Below are 5,768 nucleotides of genomic sequence, written 5' to 3' on the forward strand. Positions count from 1 at the left end.
ACTTATCGATGCGAAGGCAGCAAGAATATCCAGGTTTACAAATAGGCAATGAAGAAAATGGGCCCTGAATGTTGCCTATTTGTAAACCTGGATATTCCTATTACTATTTTTGACACGAACATGTCTTTCCACCCTGACATTAATTAGATCCCACAGATCAGTTATAGAAGTTATAATTATTTTATTATTATTTTATAACCTGATCCAATCTAAGCAGTAATTCGAAAAATACAATTAATGTTTTGTATCGTGAGACGGGCGAAACTCAATTTAGTTCTAGTTCGTTATGCTATGAAATTGGATACCGCCCAGGTTTTCTTCGCTGAAAATCTAGACATTTATTTGACACATAAAAGGACAGGGAGGAAAACATTTGGGAAAACACAAAATGCCGAACACGCTAATCGCTGTTTGTTTACAGCTTAAATTTTTGTTAGCTCCTGCTTCGTTTCGCTTTGCATACACTCTGCAAGCAAGATCTGATGTATTGGACTGAACCGTGAAATTTTCAAATGAAGGGATGTCCTTTCAAATAGAGGAAACATCAGACACAGAGACACGCCATCCTGCAGATAGTGAAGGAAACACCATTAGTTTCAATGAGCTATTTCTGTCCCATTCGTAACCGTCGCGACACACGCTGTCAATTACTAAGAACTTTTTGTGCGTCGCTTTTTCTTTTTTCCAGGAAAAATTCTTTTTCACAAATAACCGCATCGAAAAAATCGGTCTCGTTGATTGTCTTCCGCCCGCTTCCTTAAAGTAATGATATTTTTGCGGTGCATTTTCAGATTACTCTCACGCTTCGATCTTTTCAGAAGAAAAAGGAGTAATAGTCGACATCGCAAAGGTGATGGAAGCTTTCCATAAAACGTTCTCCTCGATTAATATTTGGTTAACCTTTGTCTTGGCTTATAAAACGCAATTTATATTCATTCAAATTGTACGAATCTGCCGGCGACCATGTACATAAATATAAATTTTCGGAAAACTATACAGTAATGTATTTACTTTAATTCAAGAAGTTATTATGAAATATTTACTTCAACTCTTGAGAGTTACAATTTTTCATATACTCCGCAAAACAAAGATATGTACTTGGCTCCCTCTCTTGCTCAAATAGCGTGCTGGCCATAAATATCGTTGGTCTAAGTTCACTTTAAGTGAAATAAATAGACACGAAATCTTTGTGTTTACTCTTCTAAATTTTGAACGAAGCATAACATGACATAACATAATTGTGTGTGTGGTTGAGGGGGGTTCTCGTTATGTATGCCTCGGCTGGTAATCGGCTCTTCTGGCCTCTTAAGGATTAGGGATAGAAGGGTAAATAATAACTCAATAATCTGGAATAAATTAGAGATGGTGCTTATTTCCTTAAAAATATCACCTTAGCTGTAAGAGAATACAGTTTAGTAAATTGGGATTTGAGGCGAATAATTCCTGATCCTACTTTCTTGAAAGGGAAGCTAACAGTTAGGCGTTGTGTCGGCGATGACAGAAGGACAAAGTGTCTCAAAAACGGCTTCTAATGGTTGTTGCTGTAAATAAGTTTATTAAAACATAATTATTATTACATTTTCTAGATAATGTCAAAGAAATAAGAACAAAAATTTAAAGACAAATAACTGATATAATTAGTGCTAATAGTCGCAGAAAAAAAGGTCACAATCCTTATACAGTCTTGGTCTTATTCTCTTAATGATCAATATTTGTCAGTATTGCAATATCTGCTTACGCACTGCTGACAGTATTCGTTTACACCGTGATAAAGCTTTAAGGCTTCACAACTAAGCCAAGCACAACTTCTGTTCACAAAGTATTCGGTCTTGTTGTTTTTTTTATAAGCTAAAACGAGGTAGATTACATTTGTATGTAAGAAGACCTATTACTTACAGCCAACATAAAATCTGCAACTTCCTAGACAATCGCTATTTTCGGTAACATTAATTAATTTACGGCAGTTGTGGGTTGCTTTAGGATCCTCCTCGGTGTTTGCTTCGCAATAATGGCAGAAAAGGTTGTTAGAACCTAAAATTCAATACGTTTAAGGAAATCAAATCTTATATATTTGGAGACGAGTTGTGGTGCATCGCTCGCAGCCGCTACCAGTAACTAGTTGTAATGCCCCGTTTATATTAGAATAGATAGGTAAATTTATTAAGCATAATTTAGGCGTAGATCGGTAGGATTTTTTATATGTAAATACAGTTTCGGCAATTTAATGTTGAGTGGTCACTTCTTCCCACGAGGTTGCAGGTGGTAGCGGTCGCCTTGAAGGGTGGGTCGAGATTTTTTTTAACTCGCACACGTAATCCGATATGTCTACACACACACCGATCTGAAACTGAAACGGTTTCTGGGGTAAAACTCCGGCATAACTAATGCACCTAATGGCAGTCTGTCAGAGTGGGTTAAATGTCACTAAAATATGGCGATAGTTTAGATGCCGCTAAAGAGTAACCCCTGACATCGTGAGCCTCTAATAAATTTTGAATTAGGGACGAATCATTAGAAGCAGGTGGAGCGAGCAATGTGTGATGTTTGGTATTAACGGTCGCAGACCAATTTGTAATTAACCGATCGGGGTTGGTTCCGCTAGCAAAATTGTCATCTCATTGGACATTTTGTATACGTTGAAAAATTTGAGTTGAGGGGTACAATATCGTAGGGTGATAAGTGGAAATGAAATGAAGAGAGAATCGCGGCGGCGGTGAAGGAGTTCGGCACGCGGAAGAGAGATCTTCTGGTGGTGTCGCGGCCTGAGTTTATATTGAGAAAGGTAGAAGAGGAATTTGCTCGTTGGGGCAAATTCATTCGCGTTAGTAATTAAATCCAGCGCCGTGTAAAAGAATCGGGCGTGCTAGTTAATTGTGCCTAGTTTGCAGCAGGGCGAACTCGCGGGGGTTTCTTGATCGGGACGGATATCAGTGAGAATCTCCGAAAACGCGAAACCAAAGGTAAACGTCATTGCAGTGGCCGTTGCCCAATAAACTTCTCCACGTCCACGTCGCAAAGTTGTTATCACTTTCAAGAGTCAATAGAGTTTTGTTTTGATAACTGGGTGTTTATTTAGACAAGCCCTCCCACGACCCCGATTTCGGGGTTGGAGCAAATTTTCAGGCTACGAGAGAAGCAGAAGTTTGGGAGTACCGTAAGTAATAGTGGACCTCAAGGGCTAGCAGGGAGAATTTCGCATCAATAAGTAAAATAGGGCACTTAACAGTAGAACTTTAGCCTAATTATAGACGTAACGCATCCCGTTTATGGGAAATAAGTACAAAAGCAAAAGAGGCAGTTACATAGTATTAGCAAAGATGGAACATTGCTACTACAGTAACACGTTGAGGCAAGCAACTACTGCTTTTCATTTGGGATGTGGGTTATTATGAGCCAGAGAAAGTTAGCGTGTGTTAGAGGAAATGATCAAACGTTTACCCATGCAAGTATGGAGATTTTTTGCAACCCAGCTGGTGTTGCAATTACCAGCGATAAGTCACCAGTTATAATTTCTCCTTAAAACTACGCAAGCTTATTTGTGATGAAATTGTCCCACTAATCTAAAGGCGCCTTGGCACCTGACTCAGGACATACTACAGTGTCACATTCTGAAGTTCCTTTGAGGCAGATGCCTTTTTGTCCCTTCTTTCCTTTTTTTTTAATTTAAATCCAGTAGCCTGTCCTGTTTAGATAGCAGAAGAAGAAGTTCTTTGTGCTCTTCATCTGAAAGTTTGTCCGCTTGCTCTTTTATACCTACCTCTATCCGCTATTAAGTTTCATCACAATTTCATAACCATAAACATATAAAAGATAAACATGCCCCAATCATTTTTATGCACTTTTAAAGAGATTATAAGCCAAGTTTGAAAACAGACGAACTAAAAATCTACATTTCTTAACGTTTTTCTTCTCCAACTGGGCACGGCAGATGAATTATATCGTAATTCAACGAGTCAAAATGTATATTTATTATTGCTCAACAAAATGTATAAGACCACTACCACTACCAATAACTGGCACATGACCGAAAAGGTATTCCCGAAGTTAAGATTAGGATATGTCAAGTTTGAGATTCAAACTGACAACGGCAAAAGGGGAAATCTTGTGGCAGTAATAAAAACGTCTCTGTATTGTCCTTTTAATATTACCACATAATAGTAGAATTCACCACATGCGACTATTTGAATTGTTCAAAATTGCTCCCTTCTCCGCTCACACATTAGCGAACACAGCAGAAGACCTGACGCCTAGGTGTCGCCAGGCTGGCAACTTGGCAATGTATCTTTTAGAGCAAAGAAGGGTATTATTAATTAACATTAATTTCGAGATGGTAAAATACCCATATGTCGTTAGTACCTTAGAGCAGAAAAAAGTTAATTTTAAATAAATGGGTTTCTGAGTATTGCACGCAAAATATAAAGAATTTGCATAACTTATGATTACGTAATAACATACGGGTTGGTAAACTTGTTTACTATCTCTATTATCTCCCAGAATAAAGCTATTTCCATTTTTAATTGTGTATTCGAAGCTATTAATCTGCCCATATCATATCTCAAGTGATTTATTGTTGTTTTGTATCGCAGTCTCCTTATAAGTTTGTCATGTAACAAATACGATGAAAACTGATTAAATCCAGTTAACTGCAAATCACCACGTGTACCTATATTACAAGCAACCGATTTAGGTCTCTTGACAATTATGGTGAAGTAAGACATTTCACTTGACACGATTAACCATCAGCTTTTCAGAGCAATTCTTGTACACTGCGACTTTGGTCGGTAGAATATGACCACTATCACTCATAGTGTTCCATATGGAACCATCTTAGGAACTGTTTTACATAATATTCTAATAAAATTATGGGCAAAGGTCTAATTTCATAGATCTAGGTATCATTTATATGCACCGATGACAGTCAAATTGGTTATTCCTCCAACCTAATTAAGCGTATGCAGCTACGTAATTAGTAAACCTAAACACGGCATTACGTTGGAGCATAATCTAAATATACATTGAAATAATTAATCTTCTCTTACTTTTAGAACGTAATCATCTCAGGATAAAAATTATATCCTCTATTAATATACCTAAAGATTAGTAACACTAAACTTGCCGTAAAAGATGTGACTTCAATTGGACTATAATTTGAAACTATCGACCATATGCTAGCTTTCTCAACACTCAATAAATTATTCCCAGGCCAAAGTGCCGTAATACCTACTATACAGTCTCTGGTTATAAAGACAAACATTTGCAGAAAAAAAGATGTGTAAAAACGGAGTGATGAGACTACATCTTGATTTCATACAATCCAAGTTTACTCTTTCACCTTTTTTGATTAATTATTCTATATGGTTTCTTTGAGTGGGTACTATTAAATTAGACAAAGTTCCAGAGTTTAAAAGAAAGTTTTATTTGTAAAATTTGTAAAACTTTCTTTGAAGCTCTGGAACTTTGTCTAATTTAATATTTACTCTTTCACTTCAAGAGCAATTGTAGTGTCATGTCGGCTACAATTATGAACAGCGAACAATTTAAACGATAAAGTACTATTTTAAAGCTCCTGGGTACTAAGTTGGCAGCAAATGAAAGATCCCCACTTAGAGACCGTTCAGCGTTTATGCATGAAATAATAAACGTAACTACATACCTGAGGCAACACCTATACAGATGAGAGCAGCAAAAGCCAAAACAAGTTTAAAATACATGATGTTGGCACACGTCTGCGAGGCAGCCTACACGCGCTTTTATACCTACGTGTCAAG

At 37.2% G+C, this 5,768-nt stretch overlaps 1 long non-coding RNA gene across 1 annotated transcript; it reads right to left on the reverse strand.

Annotated features, from left to right (window-relative positions):
- Nucleotides 1-1,646: 1,646 nt before the first annotated feature.
- LOC116174307 lies at nucleotides 1,647-5,768 on the reverse strand. The gene is made up of 3 exons (XR_004146082.1): nucleotides 5,654-5,768; nucleotides 1,897-2,031; nucleotides 1,647-1,848 (listed from the first exon to the last, which is right to left on the reverse strand). It is a non-coding gene; the product is annotated as an uncharacterized LOC116174307 (long non-coding RNA).

Source organism: Photinus pyralis, unplaced genomic scaffold (genome assembly GCF_008802855.1).
Source record: "Photinus pyralis isolate 1611_PpyrPB1 unplaced genomic scaffold, Ppyr1.3 Ppyr1.4_LG1, whole genome shotgun sequence".
Lineage (NCBI taxonomy): Eukaryota > Metazoa > Arthropoda > Insecta > Coleoptera > Lampyridae > Photinus > Photinus pyralis.